The sequence below is a fragment of the Equus caballus genome, chromosome 16 (genome assembly GCF_041296265.1).
Source record: "Equus caballus isolate H_3958 breed thoroughbred chromosome 16, TB-T2T, whole genome shotgun sequence".
Lineage (NCBI taxonomy): Eukaryota > Metazoa > Chordata > Mammalia > Perissodactyla > Equidae > Equus > Equus caballus.
In genome coordinates, this window is record NC_091699.1 from 74,497,224 (window position 1) to 74,518,645 (window position 21,422).

Genomic DNA, 21,422 nt, shown 5'->3' on the forward strand with positions numbered 1-21,422 from the left:
ACAATATTACAAAAAGATTTCTTGGAATTAGCTGTTTGGCCAATCTGGAAATAGAAAAAATTACACAATAGCACTTTTATTTGGAATGCCTTGATCATTGCTAATTAATTCTGCTAAAAACATATAAATCGAACCTCACAACTCTTGACCCTTTTCGCTAATAGTGAACTTGAATTTTTTAATTAATTGTGCTCAAAATCCCAATATATTCATAAAGAAGGGGAGCAAAAGCACGTAGTAGGAGCTGCTAGATCCTGGGCACTCAGGGAATGTTGGCTAAGGTGTCAGGATGCACCGGAGTCATAGATGGGGTTGAGGATTGACAAGGCTTCAAGCAGGACAGCTTTGCTTTTATACCTTTTAGCTTGTACTGAAATTATTTTTTAAAAATTCCTACCTGTTAATTTCCATGCCTCTCATTTCCTTCATCCCTAGATAGGAATAATTACTTTCCTTATATGCCTTGCAAAGATGTTGTGCTGCCTAAGTAATGTTAAAATAAACCAATCTATCTTTAAAAATTTCAAAAATGAACTATGTATGGCTGTGAACTGAATGCCCTTCTTCTTTGGATGAAAAATGTATCGATGAGAGTCGTTTGGGAATAACCTCATTATTCCTCAAACTGAACCATTAGTGATCCTTTCTCATGAGAATGGGCTCAGGAAGGAAATGATATTAATGCTAGATATTAGTAATGCCAGGGTTTCTATTTCATAAGGAGTAGTTTTTAAACAGTAGAAATGTGCTTTGCTCGTCTAAGACTAGACTGCATGACACTGAGGTAAAGTAAATAAGTATGTTTCTTTTATCACCAAGAAAAACTAAGGCAATTAGAAACCAAGAAAATCAAATATGTGTAAGAAATACATGGTCTAAGTGTGACTGAATGCTCTTTTAAGAAAAGAAGTGTAGTGGATGTTGTGGTATACTACCCAGATTCTTCTTTAGGACCAAGGCATTCATTCCCCAAGCAGCTAGGAGAGTGGCCTGCTGATGGCTCACAGAGTCCCACTCTAAGAAGTGCCATCTCCCAAATGGCGCTGCTTTAGCCAAAGTTAAGCCCCCTCTTCAAAGGGAGCCCACAGCCAATGCTGAGTCTATGTGGATGCACAAATGTCCAACTCGCTTGCTTCATTCAATTCAGAAGAACTCTCAAGAGCCGTTCCAGCTTCAGAGCCAAGGTTCTGCCTCACAGTTGAACCTCTCCCTCTGTCCCATCCTGCTTTTCTCACACTCTTACAGTGCTCCTCAGAGCAGCCCCCAAGAAATTTCATGCACGTCAATCTCTTTCTCAGAATTGCTTTCTAAGAAACCCAATCTAACACAAGATACCAATAGACTTTGACATTAGGAGAATTTCCCTTTCAGTGACTCATTTGGAGTGGAGAATCAACAAATATTATCTGAATTTCACAAGTCAAAAAGTACAGTGAAATCCTATTATTTAACACTAGAAAGGAAATCAACAAATAAACATAGAAATTGCTAAAAACCCTCTCTCTTGGAGTAGAATAGAAGAACCTAACTTTGCCTTATAAGACCTGCTGTACAGGCAGTATGCATGTATTACTTTAATTGTTTAAGGATACAGATCTATAAAAAGAGAAAGATGCATATATTTTTGCTTTCTACCTTCAAAAATAATATGAAGTATAAAGAAGTCAGAGTAAAGTCAAATCATGGAATTTACCTCTCCAAACGCATTATAAAATCATTCAAAATTTAGTTTAAAACAAAAGACTACCAAAACAGCAAATAAGAGAGGAGGTCAACTTATGGTCTCAAACATCAAGAAGTGATAGGCAAGATAGAGAAGGTCATGGTATGATCTTGTTTGCTATAGCTCCGAATCTTCTGCTTTCCAGCCCTTGATATCACTATTTCATAAAAACTATTAACAGAGGAAGATGAATTTTAAAAAATTATTGAAAATTCTCTGTAATATTGTCCCTCCAAAGTCACACCTTGATTTGAAGAAAAGTGCACTAAGAAGGTGAATAATGAGTTCAGGGGACTATGAAGAGAAAGCACTGTGCTTAGAAGCTCTTCCTACCATCCTAGTGTCAACAGCTGTCTGGTTCCTCATTTTTAAAGCTTCCATGCTGTGATGAGAGAAGGAGTCAAAGCTCAGTGATATGTCTCCTAGAAAGAGGATACACTCCTGAGTAGTGAAGTGAACCTTAGTATCAGACATATAACAACATTTCAGGGGAGAAAGCAGAATCCAGGTCATCCTGCAAAGGGAGGAAACAGCCCTGTTGAGCCATAGTTGCCCTACCAGTGCGCGCGCGCACGCACACACACACACACACACACACACACACACATGCACACATTCTCTCTCTCTCTGTCTCTCCGTCTCTCTCTCCCCACCGTAGGGTTACAGAGATGAGGAGAGGACACAATGCATAGTCCTTGAACCGTAACTTAGAAGTAAAAGAAATAGACCTCTTGTAAAATAGTGTATCAAGGAAAACGTATTCACAATGTATAAAACAATGGGATCTTGAGGGAACTTCTCATGTTAAGCAAGAGGAAGATGAAAACAAATGGCATGAGAGATACTTGGAAAGAACACAGGAGGAGGAGAAGGAGGAGGAGGAGAAAAAAAGAAGGAAGGAAAGACAGGATGGAGGAAGGAAAGGAGGGAGGGGGAAAGAGAGAGGAAGGGAAAGAAGGAGAGAAGGTGAGAGGATGGAAAATCACATGCAAACGACTGTGAAGAACTTTTCACAGTTGGTTTAACATTCAAAAATCAATCAACGTAATTCACCATATTAACAAACTAAAAAAAGAAAAACAATTTGATCAGATCATCTCAATAGATGCAGAAAAAAATCATTTAACAAACCCCAGCACCCAATCATGATAACAAATGCTCAGCAAACAAAACAGAAGAGATCTTCCTCAAGACACTCTACTTCTTTAACAGTTCCAGAGAAATGATGATGAAGATCCATGAAGCATAACAGAAGGAAGGAGACATGAAGGAGGGAAGAGCAGGCGTCACTAAGCTGTACCTGCATTACTCCACATTCCTAGGTGACTTGAAGGCCACGGCCTTTTTAGAAGGAGCGTTCTCCCCTCACCAATGTGGACCAATGGATTAATTCAAAAAGTGGAAGACTTGGTCTTATGGGTGGAAACAACATCAAAATTCATCCAATATGATAATGAGTGGCTTACCCTCATCTTTTCAAATTCTCTGTAACCCTAGAACTCTATCCATTTTCTCCTTCTTTTCAACCTCAATAGCATTTTAATTACCCACATTTTAATTAGACCACTTCTCTGGATTTTATTTGTATTAATAATGCTATCATTCTATTCAACTATAAACACTTGAGGACTGGGTGGTGTATTGATCATCTTTGTATTTCCCCAGAGTGTAGACGCAAGCCTTTCTAACAGATGTTTCTTAATAACTACTTGTTAAATAAAATGGAATAAAATGGCATTATAAGGGACAGAACCATTAAGCAGAAGTAAGAAGTCTTGAATTCTAAGCCTGACTCAGCCGCTAACTAGTTATATGACCTTGTAGAAGCCTCTGCCTCTTTGAGTTTCAGTTTCCTTTTCTATTAAATGAAGAAGTTAGAATTAATTGCAAGATCTTAAGATTTCTGCCAGCTGCAAATCTTTTTTTTATGAATTTTAAAAGATAAACTTAAAAATGACTTCTGTTTTACATACATGAATGATGCCATTGTTGTTTTGCCAGATGTTGTCTTCAACGTAAGGACAGGGGACGGGGAAGAAGCAACCTGGAAAATAGGTCCCCGATGGAAACTGTAGCAATGACCTACCCAGGTGTTTAAAGTAGGGCACCTTATGGGTGTCCTCACAGGCCTGTGGTGAGGTCGAAGATCAGAAGACCTAAGAAATTTGGAGAAGATAAGAGAACCACAGGTGTATCTACAGTTAAAGAATTCTGTGCTGTAGATCACCACGAAGTCCGGAGGGTAAGAAAAGCAGCTGTCAGATCAATATAGCCTTTTTAAGAGACTGAGTTGACACAGGAACAGTTGCCAGTGTGGGACTGGCCTAATGATTTTATCTCATTCTCTGTCTGACTTCCCTCCAGTGAATCTTGTAAGGGAACCAGCTACCTGATCCTTTAATCCAGCTAACATTTTATAAAAGAAGATTCAAATTAGTTTTGCTTATTCCAGATGCTTTATATGCAAATGAGCTTCAGAACTGGTGGCAACTAAAATGTGAAGCAGACTCCATGATCTGTTGGAGGAAATACTTCTACCTGAGCACCCTCCCTAAACAGTGGGATGATTCTCTTCTTGTTGCTCACAGCTCCCTTTTCTCAAGAGAAGAATTCCAGAATCTTCAGATATCCACTGTGACTCTTTGATCCCAAGGAGGAACTCTTCAGATTTCTTTTATGTGTAATTGGCTTCCACTTTCCCCAAACACCGTGTGGATCGCTATCCCTGACTTCCATAAAGAGCATTACCTATGCAGTATTAATCAGAGTTTGCAAGTCAAATATTAAGATCATTCCTCGGGGTAATCCAATGGTACAACTTTGCCATTTTATTTTCCCCTTTGCAACTCTAACTAGACAAGGGAGACTGAAACAGTGAGCTAGGAATTATTTATTTAAAGCCACAATCCAACACACACAGACTCTCACTCTCGTTTATAATAAAAGTGGCATCTTAATGCAGAGCTGTGTGGAGCCTCAACCTTGCCTGTAGGCCAGCTCTTCCATCCTCCCATGTAGCCTGGCATTTCCCCTCTAGCATTCCCATGTTGCTTGGCTCCAAATGGAAATGCTCTTAATTTCAAATGATTTATTGGGGACAAGTGGGAGGCACGTCTGATCTAAGTCTGTTTGTTTTTGGTTTCCTGTGTCTCAGGGGTGATTTTTAAGATGCTATCTTAGGTTGTAAAGGAGGACAAAGAGAAACGCTCACCTGCTGTTGGGGTAGAGCTCGCTGGTGTTTTACGCAGCTGCCTGGTGCCATTTTCAGCAGCAATGAAAAGAAAGAGAATCAAGTCTGAGGACAGCAGCTAAATCACAGTCTGGCAAGGGAAATTTGTGCAATTCCCATTGAGTTATTTGTTGAGGGCAGTCCTGTTGGATTGTTCAAAGAACAGAGGGCTAGCCCTAGTGACTCCAACATCAGTGCCAGAGTCATGGATCACAGTTTCTCTGTTGTCCTGCTCCTGCAGCACTCACTTCTCTTAGAACACACTACACACCATACAGACATGACTTTTTTTTTTATGTTTGTCTCCAGCATTAGACTATGAGCTGCTCATAGGAAAAGGACTATGTATTCTATTGCTTCTTCACAGCGCCAAGAAATCAGTACATACTCAAGAATAACGTTAAATGAATGAGTATGTGTTTGAATGAAGTAAATCTTTTTTTTTTCGGCTAGAGCAGGTGCCTACTTGTGCAGAAAGGTGTTGTATTTAAACAGCGGCATCTAATGAGAATATAATACATGATCTGTTACTATCAGTTCTCTTTACATAGAATCTCAGATGAAAAGATTAAAGCAGTGCTGCCAATATAACTTTCTCCAGTAATGTCTGTGCTGTTCAACATAGTAGCCACTATCCACTTGTGACTATTGAGCACCTGAAATATGGCAAGTGTGACTGAGGAACTGTATTTTACATTTTATTTAATTTTAATTATTTTAAATTTAAACTGCCACATGTGACTTATAGTTACTGTATTGGATAGCATAGATCTAGAGATATATCCTCAGGAAAAACAGAAAAAGAAAAGCATACTGCTTCTTGATGCTTTTCAGAGGGAAAAATATGTGCATGTGTGTGCATACATGTGAATAAGTATGTGTGTGTGGTGTGTTATAAGTGATTAGTATGAGGTTCATCATCAATATGGCAAAATACATTAGCAGCACTGTCTTCAGAATAAGGCAGACCTCAGTTTTAGTCCGTGGCTCTGTCACTTACTAGCTATGTGATCCTGAATAATTCATTATTATTATTGGCATGTGAAATTCCCCTGCCTGACAAACATGTCAGGATGGAAACCTTAATTTTTTGGAGAATATATGATAGGATGTCAACCTCATTCTAAGAATGAGGGCCATCCTGGCTACAGAGAATATTAACAGAGTGATGTCATCAAGATGGTGACATAGGTCATTGCTGACTTCAATCTCCCTCATGAGAAGATCAACTAGGAACTACCCACAGACGAGACACCACTGTGAAACCCAAGGGCAAGGCTGAAGCACCCCTCTGGACCACAGAGACAGAGAAGGACCATATTAAAAGGATTTCAGGAGTGGCTACACTCTGATTGCATTGCCCATCCTCCAAGCCAGAACAGCACCACACCGAGAGAGCCCCGCTGGGCCAATGGTTATTCTGGTGGGGAAAAAGAGGGTCCAAGGTGTCCATCCAGCTCACCCAGCATTGCAAGTTGCTTCGTGGGATGCCCGCTTGAGTCTCTTCTCTCAGGGATCACTGAGGGACTTTGCGGGACTCTACCACTGGGAATCAGATAGAGATCAGAAGGTAAGGTGGGGATTACAGCAACTAGCATTCAGGTCTTAGTGGATGACCTTCCTGCCAGCAGTAGAGCCCAAGTAGAGATGCCAGCCAGCAGTTCTGGCCATCTGCAAGCCAAGCAGGTGGCCCTGTCTAGCCAGGAAGCTCGATCAGCTGTTCTGCCTGATTTGGGTCCCCAGTCAAAGGGCTATACTGGCTGTAGAGCCCCATCTATTGCCCTTCCGGGGCAGGAAACCAAATTCAAAGCTTGGCCCAACTGCTGTCAAAAACCTCCCAACACAGAAAAGTCCAAGCCCAGATGGTTTCACTGGTTAATTCTAGCAAACATTTATAGAACAATTACAGCCAGTCCTTCTCAAACGCTTCCAAAAAATTTCAGAGAAGAGAACACTCCCAAACTCATTCTAGAAGGCCAGCAAATACCCTGATACCAAAGCTAGTAAGGATACTATAAGAAAAGAAAACTATAGGCCAATATTTTTAATGAATATAGGTGCGAAAATTCTCAACAAAATACTAGCAAATATAATCAACAGCACTATAGAAGGATCACACCCCGTGATCATGTGGGGTTCATCCCTGGGATGCAAAGATGTTTCAATATATTCAAATCAATAAATATGATACATCACATTAATAGAATGAAAGATAAAAATCATATGATCATCTCCATAGATGCAGAAAAAGCATTTGACAAAATTCAACGTCCATTCATGATAAAAACTTTGAACAAATTGGGTATAGAGGGAACATACCTAGATGTAATAAAGGCCATGTATGACAAACTCACAACTAACATCATCCTCAATAGTGAAAGGTTGAAACTTTTCCTCTAAGATCAGGAACAAGACAAACGTGCCTCTTCTCACCACTTCTACTCGACATAGTACTGGAAGCCCCAACCAGATCAATCAGCAAGAAAAAGAAAAAAAAGACATCCAAATTGGAAAGAAAAAAGTAAAATTGTCTCTTTGCAGATGACATTTTCTTTCTTTCTTGTTTTTGGTGAGGGAGATTGGCCCCGAACCAACATCTGTTGCCAGTTTTCCTCTTTTTCGCTTGAGGAAGATTGTTCCTGAGCTAACATCTGTGCCAGTCTTCCTCTGTTTTGTGTGTGGGATGCTGCCATAGCATGGCTAGATGAGTAGTGTGCAGGTCTGTGCCCGGGATCCAAATTTGCAAACCCTGGGCCCCCCAAAGTGAAGAATGCAAACTTAACCACCACGCCACTGGGCTGGCCCTGCAGATGATACTTTCTTATATATAGAAAATCCTAAAAACTCCACCAAAAAATTGCTAGAATTAACAAACAAATTCACTAAAGTTGCAGGATACAAAATCAGTTGTGTTTCTCTATGCTAATAATAAATTATGTGAAGAATAAATAAAGAAAACAATCTTATTTACAATGGTCTCAAAACCAATAAAATATTTAGGAATAAATTTAACCAAGGAGGTGAAAGATCTGTACACTGAAAACTATAAGACTTTTATGAAAAAAATTAAAGAAGACACAAACGGAAAGATATCTCATGCTCATGGATTGGAAGAATTAATATTATTAAGATCACCATATTACCCAAAACCTCTCTGGATTCAATGAAATCCCTATCAATATTCCAATGGCATATTTTACAGACATAGAAAAAACAATCCCAAAATTTGTATGCAACCATAGAAGACCCCAAATGGCCAAAGCAACCTAAACAAGAGGAAAGAAGTTAGAGGAATCACACTTCCTGATTTCAAACTATATTGCAAAGCTATAGTAATCAAAATAGTATGGTACCGGCATAAAACAGACACCAGATCAATGGAACAGGATTGAGAGCTCAGAAATAAACCCATGCATATAGTCAACTATTTGACACAGGAGACAAGAATACTCAATGAGGAAAGTGTAATTTCTTCAATAAATGGTCTTGGGAAAACCGGATATTCACATACAAAAGAATGAAACTGGACTTCTATTTTACACCACTCACAAAAATTAACTTGAAGTGGATTAAAGATTAAGTGTAAAACCTGAGGCCATAAAACTCCTAGAAGGAAACATAGTGAAAAAATTTCCTTCACGTTGGTCTTGGCAACAACAATTTTTTCAATATGACACCAAAAGCACAAGCAACAAAAGTAAAAATATACAAATGTGACTCCATCAAACTAAAAATCTTCTGTACAACAAAGGAAACGATCAACAAAATGAAAAGTCAACCCACGCAATGGGAGAAAATATTTTCAAACCACATATCAGATAAGAGGTTATCATCCAAAATATATAAGGAACTCAAACAACTCAACAGCAAAAAAATAAAGAACCCAATTTTAAAATGGGCAGAGGAACTGAATAGACATTTTCCAAAGAAGACATATAAATGACCAAAAGGTACATGAAAAGATGCTCAGCATCACTAGTTATAGGGAAAATGCAAATGAAAACCACAATGAGGTACCACCTCACACCTGTTAGAATGGCTATTATGAAACAGATAAGAGATGAGTGTTGGTGAGGATGCAGAAAAAAGGGAACCCTTGTGCACTGTTGATAGGAATGCAAGTTGATACAGCCACTATGGAAAACAGTATGGAGTTTCCTCAAAAAAATTAAAAATAGGATATCATATGATCCAGCAATCTCATTTTTGGGTATATATCCGAAGGAAATGAAAGCAGGGTCTCAAAAAGATATCTACACTCTCGTGTTCATTGCAGCATTATTCACAGTAGCCCAAATGTCCACAGAGGGAAGAATGAATAAAGAAAATGTGTTATATATACACAATGGAATGTTATTCAGCCATAAAAAAAAGAAGGAAAGCCTGTCATTTGCAATCACATGGATGAAACTTGAGGGTATTATGCTAAGTGAAACATGTCAGACAGAGAAGGACAAATACTGTACGCTATCACTTAAATGTGGAATCTAAGAAAACTGAACTGGTAGAAACAGAGTGGTTGCCAGGGGAGGCTGGAGCAGAAGAATGAGTGAAGGTGATCATACACACTTCCAACAGTGAGATGAATAAGGGGGATGTAATGTACAGCAGGGTGATTATAGTTAACAGCACTCATTGTATAATTGAAAGTTGCTGAGAGAGTAGATCTTAAAAGTTCTCCCCCCGACATACACAAAAAAATCGTAACTCTGTGAGGTGACAGATGTGTTAGCTAACCTTATTGTGATAATCATTCCAATATATATACATAAAATCATCACATTGCACACCTTAAACTTACACAGCATTATATGTTAATTATATCTCAATAAATAAAGCTGGAAAAAATAAATAAAAAGTAAAAATAACTTGCTGCTAAGTCAGCCCTGCCCCTGATATATATATATCTTAGACACCAAGGCACCAAAGCACACATTGAGATTCTTCCTGGCGTATGAAATCTTCTGTCACTTGTCCTGATTGTCATGCCTCCAACTTAATGCCTCTGGAAAAACAGTCACTTTATCTTTTATGAGAGAATAGAGTCAAGAGTTTTGGTGTATTGTTGGAATTCATATCAGGAATGGTAAACCTTAAATATAAAAAGTCAAATGAGAAGAGAGGGAAATGAAAGAGGGAAAAAAACCTCAAAAGGTGAGAACTCAGCTGAACGCTTGTTTTCTCTTTGTTTGTTCATTTCAGTTAAATGTCATAAACGCTGGCTATCACCCCTGGACTCAACGGAGGTGGACTATGCATGGAAGAGTCATGCATCCTTAGATCTGAATTACCACTTGGCGGGGAACTATGAGTCTTTGGTCAACCAATTTAACCTCTTCCAATATCAATTCTCCATCAGTAGAATAGAGGTTAATTTTACTGCAGGATTTAAGAGATTATCAAAAGGACAAGGCCTGGCACAGAGTAGGCATTTAAAAATGTTTCTTTCCTCTCCTTTCCTCCATGACCACTACTAGCATTTCCCCAGTTCCAGCTTTCCCTGGATTTTAGGGGAGCAGATTATGTAGAATAATCAGTCTGTCATATTACTTACCCACTCATACATCGTTAAAAAATATATGACAAAGTTGGATTTACATTTTCTTTATCTGTGTCTTGAAATCAACAAATCTGATGAATATAGGAACTGAAAGACAGCTATCCTAAAGAAACTACCAGCTTTTACCATAAGCAAAAAGAACAAAAACTCTGTTCCTCTACTGTTTTTTCCACAATAGTGTGCATGTATTCCATTAAACTAGTGTAGAAAATAGGGTTTTATTTTTAAAAGGTATCAAACTATGGTTTAGGCCTCATTGTCCCCAACCCTTGATAGCTTGAGCATGTGTACTTTCTGCGCATTGATCTTTAGGACTTAGAAATGAACAAATTGGATCTGAGATAATGGACGCAGCAGCTCAGGAAACCAACATGGCTTCCGGATTGCCCTCAACCCATCGGGAACCGTGACTGATACTCCAGTGTCATGCTCCCAGGTCCCTTTAATGTGAAGAAAGAATAGGGTTGGGTACCTTCTTCTTGCACGTGCCTTTGGGCGCATTGTTAGAGATCAAAATACTTTCTCTGAACTCCCTCTTTCTTTTACCAAAACAAAACAATTTCCTATACAGAAACACCTGCACATTTTTAAGAACCTCTATCAACCAAAAAGTTGGTCCATTAATCAACTGAAGTTGACAAAAATGTGAGCATTCTTCACGTGCACGCTGAAAAGCAATGTGGTCATAGATTACTATCTCATATCTTCCTTTCATTGCTTGAGGCACCTAAGAAAACAAGTCCCTTCCATTGATATCTCTGCATGGTATTCTTTCTCCTCAGCAATAATAACAAATAGTTATGCTTCTTGGGGAGCAAAATTAAAGGCAAAAAATTTGGACAAGTTTGGGTTTGTTGCAATAAATATTTGAGGGAGCCAAAATGAGTTCTCAAGTGCTTTTATTATGACAGATGTATTCCCATATTTTGGGGAAAATTGTGATCATCATCAAATACATTCACAAAACTAGAAATATCTTTCTGGTTAGGGGCTGGATACTTTACAAGGCAAAATTTTAAAGTTAAGATCTTGAAGGATTGGTACTTTAAAAGAAAAAATTTGAGAATATTGGATGGGGAAAAATATAACCTTGTACAGGTACATATCACAGCAAATGTAAATGAGAAAGATGAACAATATTTTTCTTTAAATTTCTAGCACTTGCATGAGGCCTGTTATACAGTAGTTGCTTGATACCTTGTGAATGGGTTAAATTGTTGAAAGATAAAGGAAAAAAAGGAGACTCCAGGATGAATTTAGATTTTTAAGATCCTAAGCTTTGAAAAGATGATAAGCCTCCCTATGTAATTCAAAATAATATAAAAGCAATTCTGAACTGTAAACCAAGAGTAAGGAAATTCAATAACATTGAGATTTCTCCCATGGTACTTTTTAATAAGATCATAAAATAAAATCTTTCAAAATATTTTTTCTAATTTTTTGTGCCTCTTCTGTGCTGGTATCCAAAACACATGCTTGGTTTCCCACTGGGTAATCTAGCCCTGAGGGGCCACAAGCCTTTCAGCTGTAGACTCATTTACTCATTCATTCCACAGACTTTTATGGAAGGTCAGTGATTTGAGAGATTGGGAATTCATAGATAGAAAAAGTCAAGTCCTTCCTCTGGAAGGGCTCAAAATCTAGTGGCGAGAGAAATGTGGGCATAACATCAGTGTGGTGAGTATTATAAAGTTTTCAGCAAGGCTCAAAGAGAGCAAGGAGAAGAAAGCAAACTCTAGAGATATCAGAGAAGCCTTTCCAGAGAAGACACTGGCAATAGGTTTGGAATATTGACTCTCTTGGAGAATGGAAGGGGCCATTCCAGGTACATGACATAGCATTGGTCCTTTAAAAAAAGGGATACTCAAATGGAACTAGGCGAACTGTAGTTGGTCCCAACTTCAGGGGCAAAGGATTTCAGGCCCTCTTTGACATGTTTCCTCCTTGTCCCTTTGTTCTCAGGTTTGACACTTGCAGGAATCTCTCTTACATTCTGCACCATTTTTTTTCTTGGGCCGTAGATGTTCTAAAGTGGCCTTGCCTGTTTAGATTGCATTCTGAACCTTTGGGTTTCCCTAGTTAAGTCGTTTATAATGGATGACAGTTCTCTTACAACCTTACAGTTGTATTTCAATATCTAGTAACATCCCACATTTCCTTTTGCCTTGGTTTGTTTGAATAGTTGCCTTTGTGATTAGAATGTAGTCAGATAGAGAGATCTTTCCCTCTGTCCACATTTATTATGTCAGATTTATGTAACTGTAATGCTTGTCTTAATTTGACGTGTGGACCTGGACATGGAGGAGGACATGCGTAAATTTAAGTGATGTACTTGGTGCCTCAGTGTCTGAGCACCTGGATGCATCTGGGGACTGTTACAGAGCTAATTGGCAGGTGTTGTACACGGCAAGTACAAAGATCTCCAAGCTTCAAGAAATAACCACTTTGTGGGATCCCTAAAGAGAAACATTCAAGGGTGTCTCTGTTCTATTTGTTAATTATGAAAAGTAGATTGCCGTGGTTATGGGCATGGGCTAAATTAAGAGCGGTATGGAGACAGAGATAGTAGAGTATGGAAGAGGTGCCTGGCTTTTGTAAGCATCAAGAAAAGTTTATTTCTTTGAGCCCAGCTTAAGATATTCTATTCCCTAAAGCTATGGAGAAGGGTGGGCATCATATTTCTTCATATTCTACATGGAAGATTGATCTTTTTCTTCTCTGGTAGCAAGAAAACCCCAGGCAGCTCATGGCCACTGGGAGATGGAGACAGTTTGTGCATGTGGATTTGGGAGGAGTGAGGATGAAGGAGTGCTGGTTCCAGTAAGAGACCGCAGACCAGTGGGCAGAAGATCATGGAAAACAGCAAGTAGCTTGGTATGGCCCTGTACAATGGCAGAGGGATAGCAAATGGAACCAAATATAATGATGAACATTACAAACCATGCCAAGAATTCATACTTTTGCTAATAGTTAGACAATGGAGATTCTTCCATGGGTTTTAAATTGGGAAGCCATAAGATCAGATCAGTGTTTCAGAGAGAGTAACTTACATGCAGTGTGAAACATAGGTTGAAGGCAACACTACTAGCTGCAGGGTGATCTGTCACAGCCTATGCCAGCAATAAAAGTGATAAGGCCATAAAATAGAAAAAGAAAGTGGCAAAGTCCTGAATTAAGGCAACAAAGGTATTGGAAATAGAAATTATAGCAAAGAATTCAAGGGCACCCAGAAAACAAAACACAAAAGAACTTGGCGATTACAAAAGGATGAGGAAAAAATCTAAAATATCTCTCTTCTAGCTTTAGTAAGTGGGTCAATGAAGGTTGAGACCAGTAGCCCAATTAAGTAAGAAACAGAAGGTTTGTGGGCCGGCCCAGTGGCACAGTGTTTAAGTTTGCACATTCCGCTTAGATGGCCCAGGGTCCTCTGGTTTGGATCCTGGGTGTGGACCTATGCACCGCTTATCAAGCCATGTTGTGGCAGGCGTCCCACATATAAAGTAGAGGAAGATGGGCACAGATGTTAGTTCAGGGCCCATCTTCCTCAAAAAAAAAAAAAAGGAAGAAAGGAAACACAAGATTTGTAGATAAAGCACAGTGAAAAGAAATGGTTCTGAAGTAGCTGAATCTACAATCATTCATTTACTCGCTTGGGAAGTTTGATCCTTTACTTTTCTGTTGATGTAAGAAGGGTCTTCTTATCATGATTTTAGTCCTGCTAGTCCTGACTATTTTTTCTTTAACCAGCACTGTGCGCTTTAAATTTTGAATTAGTTGTTAAGATTTAAAAATAAGAAGCATTTTACATAAAAATCTGGATTTCTGACTGCTATTGAAAAATTGAAACATCTGTGTGATGGTTAATTTTATATGTCAACGTGACTGGGCTAAGGGATGCCCAGATAGCTGGTAAAATATTATTTCTGAGTGTGTCTGTGACGGTGTTTCCGGAAGAGATTAACATTTGAATCAGTAGACTATGTAAAGAAGAGCACCCTCACTAATGTGGGTGGGCATCAGCCAATCTGTTGAGGGCCCGAATAGAACAAAAAGGCACAGTAAGGGGGAATTTGCTATCTTCGCTTGAGCTGAGACATCCATCTTCTCCTGCTCTTGAACATTGGCCCTCATGGTTCTCAGCCTTTGCACTCGGATTGGGACTTACACCATTGGTCCCCTGATTCTCAGGTCTTTGGGTCAGACTGGGCTTTATAGCATCAGCTCCCCTGGTTCTCAGGCCTTCAACCTTAGACTGAATTATACCACCAGATTTCCTGGTTCTCCAGTTCACAGGCAGCAGACCGTGGGACTTTTCGACCTCCAGAATCACATGAGCCCATTCCTATAGTAAATCTCCTCTTCTATATATCTCTATATCCAATTGCGTCTGTTTTTCTGGAGAACCCTGATTAATACAATCTGCCTAAATCAATAATCCCTTTTGACTGGACATGTGTACTCCAATTTGCCACAATCCCCACCACTCCCTGTTATCTCCTTGACAAGCCTGTTTCACCCATTCATGTCTCCTGGATGGGGACTATATTAGCAGATGTCATCAAAGCCCTACCCTCAATCCTGTGGCCTCAGTCCAGAGGTTACCCTCAGATAGTTCAAGTGGCTTCCCATATCTCTCTGCCTGAGGCTGTTTTCTTCCCACTGGGGGCTGGGGACCAGGCCAGCGGTGCCAGAAAGTTACTTCTCACCCCAATAGCTATCCACCAGTGAGGGATGGAAGTTGTTGGATAAAGATCTCAGCTTCCTCGCCACCTTAGTGAGACAGTTACGAGGTGTTTCCTGGTAGCCTCTCAGAGAGTTCTCAGCAAGACTGAGTCCCAGTTGCCCACGATGGTAACCCACTTGTTAACATCCCTTATTAACTGTCCTCACTCTCCCAACTCGTTCACCTGCAGTTTCACCTGCTTCGTGGGATCACCTCCAAAATAAGTTCCCTGCACCCAAATCCTTGTCTCAGGGAGTGTTTAGGGGAAACTGAAACTAAGATAGGATCCGCAACCAATTAAATCTGTCATCTCTGATTTAGAGCATCTTCTGGGTCCTAACTGCTCTTCAAGAGTGAGTTTCGGTCTCAGATTGTCAGAGATAGAAATGACCTTAGAGGAGGGGAGGCTTAGGACCACAAGTGGATTGTCTGAGGTCACACAGCGTGATTGTTGATTCAAATATGGGATGAGCGAGACTCTCCTGACCCCCAGGTCAGTGTTCCATTTACTACCTCACAGGTAGGCAGTCAACAGCGCCCCGTCCACCAAATCCTTCAATCTACCTGTTTTTGAAAATAAAGTTTAGCTGGAACGCAGCCACGCCCATTTGTTTACCTCTGGTCCTTGGCTGCTTTTCTCAGTTGCTCAGCCCAACTGAGTTGTTGAGACAGAGATCATCCAGCTCACAAAGGCTGAAATATTTGCTACCTGGGAGCATAAGTTGGCCGCCCCCTGCACTGCATCGTGGTTGTAGTGGGAGCATGGCGCTCTCCTGGGCTCACTTATAGGTAAAGCAGTAAGAACAACCTCTCCTTTCACGTACTCCCAGTGGAACAAAAATTGTAACTACCTCCCTTTCATTCAGCTGGCAGAGTATGTTTGTGGCAGAACCAAAGGATCAAGGCAGCAACTCTGACTTCTCGTGATAAATTAATTTATTATTTAAGCACATCTGCCTGCTTATTTAAAGAGGTGCGGTGGCCTCCACTCGTGCACTTGTGTGGAGGAAAACATCACACTGAGATCTCAAGTGTCACAGCAATTAGTCAAATGGGGAAAGACGCTGCTCCAGGATGTTCAGGGACACTGTACTTGATAATCTTTAATTTGCTCAATATTACAATTAAGGTAACTTCAGATGTGTTATAACCTTAATAATGTCAACATGTTTCCATTATCTCTGGTGTACATATTATTTTTAACCTACTTCACACACAAGAATGTATTAATGCATTTTTTGGCTGCCAGTAAGTGGCCCTCCAACACACTTGTGAAGGACTTAATAACCTTGTAGAAATATTTTACTGATGAGTATTTAAAAATTATTGGAAAATCACTCAGTGAGGATTGAAAAAAATTCTACTACATTATCATTGGCTGGAAGATAGATATTCACGAGGAGAGACGCGATGAACAGGAAAACAGACAAAACTAACGTTTTAGTGACAGAGGAAGTAGAGCAGAGTGACAAGGGAAATACAGCTGAATTAGAAGCCAGAGACCTGGGTTCTGACTCTGGCTTCACAACCCATTAGCTGTGTGATCTTGGGAAAGTTGCTGAGCTTGTCTGAGAGTTGCTTTCTACATCTCCAGCTGAAAAGCCCCGGCTGGTTCACAGCAGTATTCATATGAGAAAGTAATTAATTGATGCTGGTAAAAGAGTTGTGTAACCTGTACAGAACCATGCAAATACGAATTATTATTGCACAAAGCTGCAGATAAGAAATATTGAGATGCTGAGTGATGCTGTTTTCTGTAGTCATTTATCGCATGTGTTTCCAGTGGTATTTTAAGACAATTAAATACAAACAAGAGGAAAAGACAGAGGGGACAATTCATTTCCTCCATCTTAGAGCTGCCTAGCCAGAAATGATAGATGTTCTGAGCTCTCCATCCATGCCGGGCCCTAGAGGAGTGTGGGTACTGCGTGGGAGAGAAACCGTCTGCTAGGTAGCAACCAGAAAATGGAATTTGTGGGAGTCGTATTATTTTGTTCTGTGCCGAGATTGACCAATGACCAGTGCTAGCTTTTATTTTCTTATTTAGGGAGCAACTTCACTAACCCTGGGCAATCGCTCATGTCCCCTCCTCCTTCACAAACTGTTCGGAGGCAGGCATAACCCTGTGCCTGGATTATTGAGGTAAACATTTATGTAACTCCAAAGCTTTCCACTGGTGTGAAATTACTGATACATTGGGATCCTCCATTTTCCCTAATTAGACCAGTGAGTGAGGGATTTGCAGAAGCAATTCCAGAGACTCTCACTTTAATATTAACTAATGTGCACTTGGCCTACTTTTTGATTTTCCCACTGAACATATAGGGTCAGTTTCTCATCTTGCTCGGCACCCCTGTGGAGTAAGCTCTGAGCTCAGAACTGCAATGTTTTCCAGGGCGGTGTCTTCCCTCTCTTTGCTTCTCTCTTGTCCTTTGCCTCCCACTAGGATTTTATTCACTGTCCATCCAAGTCCAGAAGCTTTAGTTTCATGGGACTCTAGAACTATTTTGATAGGTTTGTCTAGTGAATTCAATTAATGAACTTGAAATCATACAACTGATTTTTTTTTACATAGACCTGTATGCTTACTATGTGTGAATATGTATGTATGAGTGTATGTGTGTATTTTTTTAACATGGATTGAATTTCAGAGTTATAGGGTATCTTTTGTCAGATAGACTTTTGGGAAGGAAAACCAGGGACTTAAAAAGAAACACTCAGTGGGAATCCAAGTGAGATATAGTGGAAAGAATGACAATTTTGGAGTCAGAAGGATTGTGTTCAAATTCTGGCTCCTGAACTGACTTCCTTGTAATCTTCAGCTAGTCAGTTTATCTGAACTTAAGATTTCCCATCAAGAAAGTGGGGATAAAAACTTAGCTCTTAATTTGGTTATGAGGTTATAATGATGTAGATGAATTGCTCCCCATGTCCTGACACATAAGAGGCACTGTATTAATTATTGTTATTGCCATAGTACTAATAACGTCAACTTTCTTGTCGTTTCTCTCTCCCTTTTTTTCTCCCCAAAGCCCCAGTAAATAAGTGTACATCCAAGTCGTAAGTCATTCTAGTTCTTCTATGTGGGATGCCACCAGAGCATGGCTTGATGAGTGGTGTGTTGGTCCGTGCCCGGGATCCAAACTGACGAACCCCAGGCCGCCAAAGTGGAGCATGTGAACTTAACCACTTGGCCACAGGGCCAGCCCCTTTCATCATTTCTGAGAGGCTAACGAGATATGTGAGAGATAGAGAAGTGTGCAGAAAAATCTACCTGGCAGAAATGTAATTAAAAATACTGTCTTGGAGATCAGGAGAAGTGGGATCAAGGACTCCAGCCAGCAACTTTATTGTTTAAGTATTAGTTTTGTTTATCTCAAAATGAGGTGTTGGGACTCTCAGTGGTTTTTTAAACTAGGCCCTTCTAGCACCTTTTAGTCTTTGGGGTCAAACAGACTCACACTTTGGAAGGAAAAGGGAAAGGGAGGGGAAAAATGAACAGGTCAGTAGCCTCCCAACCCAGCTTCAACCAAAAGAGTTGTTTTTGTCTCTTTTGCACACCTGGCTTCCAGAGAGGATTTGGTTAGCTAAAAAAAGCTTCCTCATCTAGAACAACTTGGCAAACTACTGGACAAGATGATCCTAAAATCCCTTCCCGCTCTCGTCTTCTGTCAAGATGTCACTTTTTCCAAACTTTCGTTTGGCAGACAGTCAGACTGCCTGAGGCACTGGGAAATTTCAAGGTGGTTAGAGGGCAGAGTGAGCTTTTTGAAAGCTATGAAGCAGGTTCATATGTAGCAATGTTCCTGCTCATCTTGAGATTCTTCACTCCACCTCAATCCTCCACGGCCTCGCAGCCCACAGCTGTTTTGATATAAACACTTAATCCTTATCCCTGTGCTGGTGTCCATCTCCGCTTGAATCGTGGCTTATTAGAAGAAAGTACTTCACGCCCTCCTCTTAAAGTAATAGCTTTATTACTCAGAATTATAAACCTCAGAAGGAAATACTTTTCTTCAGGGGCATCTTTTCTCATCTTTCAAATCCTACTGCAATGCCAGCTGTCTGATTTTTCTGCCCCGTAAAGGCTGCTATGAGGTCAGTTGTGAAAGTTTCTGCTATGGTCCTTAAAAGACCAGCCTAGGGGTCAGGCAGGTCCACACTTGAGCCCTAACTGCACCATTCCTTTGCTTCTCTATCTTGCACAACTTACTTAACTCCCCCAATCTCCTGTATTTATACGTAACAGCTATCTCAGGGTTGTTGTAAGAATGTGAAGTTTTCCTGGGATAAATAGCCCCTGGAACCAATCACCCCTCTTACTTTTTAGTTATCATCATCATCATTATACAGTCACTCAGCTCTTCATCCAAACCTCAAGATCCAAGAAATATCACGTCTCTGTTTTATTTAAATAAGCTCAGATTTTTATTTTAGTTATCACAGTTCCACTCTACTCACTCACACACACATGCACACACACACACACACAAAGACACATACACACATCCAAAGTTGTACCCAAAAGCCCTGCTCTTCCCAGCAATAAAGCAGTAGGAAAGCCCTTCTATCATTGCCGGTTAATGGCTACCCATTGTCCTGGCTCTTCCAATAAACTTTCGGTCCATCCAGGGATTGTGTTGTTTCTGAGTCGTACTCAAGTCACAAGATGCTTTGGTGGGATTGGGAGCTCTCATGTCTGGAGTCTGCTCTCAGGCCCCTACCTTCACATCTTCACATACTCTGAGGCCAGAGTGTTCACTCAGAGTAGAGCCGTCACATCTTCCCTTGAGACATGTTGATCTCTAACCTCTTCCACTCAGGAGAAAATTTATTTCTCTCCTCACTCTTTTCTTTCACCCTCAGGTTCACATTCCTCTTGCCATGCCCCTTCAGGATACCCAAAACTTTATGAAATATTAGAAGAGCTAGACACACATTTCCTGAGAAAAAGGAGGGTAACACCTAGAAATGAATGAGAGAAAGTGTATATTTATAAAGTAAGTTATAATAACCCTCTGCCACAGTGAACACCCTGGCATCATCAGTATCACCATCATCATCATCATCACCCATGCTACCAACACCAGGAACTCTTTTTCTAGAGTCATGACACTGTGCAGTTTTTCAAAGAAGACAAAAATGAGTCAGACTTGCAATAGCTTAGGAGCTTTTGTTATTTTTGTGAAGACAAAGAGACACATATGAGACAGGCAATGCAAAACTCTAAGCCTGAAAGGCATTCACTTTTGAACAAGGCATACGCAGGTACCAAGAAACTTCCCTTGCACAGCACTTCATAGTCTTTTCACCAAGTCTGATCCTCTTCCAACACAAAACTATAAATTGTCATGATATATGGGGGAAGGGGGAATATGATCAGGAATGACTGAATAAATCAGCTTGCCATTAAAGTTTCAGCTTAAATTTTAAAATGTTAGTGGCTTCTCCTTGTGAGCTCGTAGTGGTGAACGATTCACATTAAACTAGGCATCTTGGTGATGGGTCCCTCCCCTATTTCAGATAAATGCTAACTTTGTGTAAATCTCATTTAACTAATGGAAAGTAAAACACATTCAAAGACAAAGGTTATACCTGAGTCTGCATTTTATACACAGGGACTCCACATAGAAGGCTTAATGTTTTTAATCCTAGAATAGCACAATTCCAGACCTTTGGTGCTTACAGGCAGAGCCCAAAATACTCCTCCAATTCTGAGTAAATTATAGCTACCATATATGAAGAGATATCTATGTGCTACCTGCGTAGCAGCCAGATAAGATCTTTACAAACAATAGTTCAGTTAATTCTTATATAACTTCAAAAAAACACAAAATGTAACTGCATCTCAGAATGCCTATGCAACTTCTCAAGAGCACATAGCCAGGAAGTGGTAAATCATGATTCAACCCTTGTTTGATTGACTCCAAGACCCATGCTCTTAACTACTAAGCTACGTTGCCTCCCACTTCCTAGCCTCTTCACCTTGATGAAAGCAGTAAGATGTTGGTACTACCAAATTTGGTTAGTGACAAGCTACCCCCCTCCCCCATCAATGTTTTCAACCTTTTTCTACTCCCATAATTTTCCATTTATTCAATTCAGTTCAGTAAATGGGAGCATTCGATTGCCTCTCGTAAACATGGTGTTATCTTTCAGTCCACCATCTTACATCAGGTGACAAGCA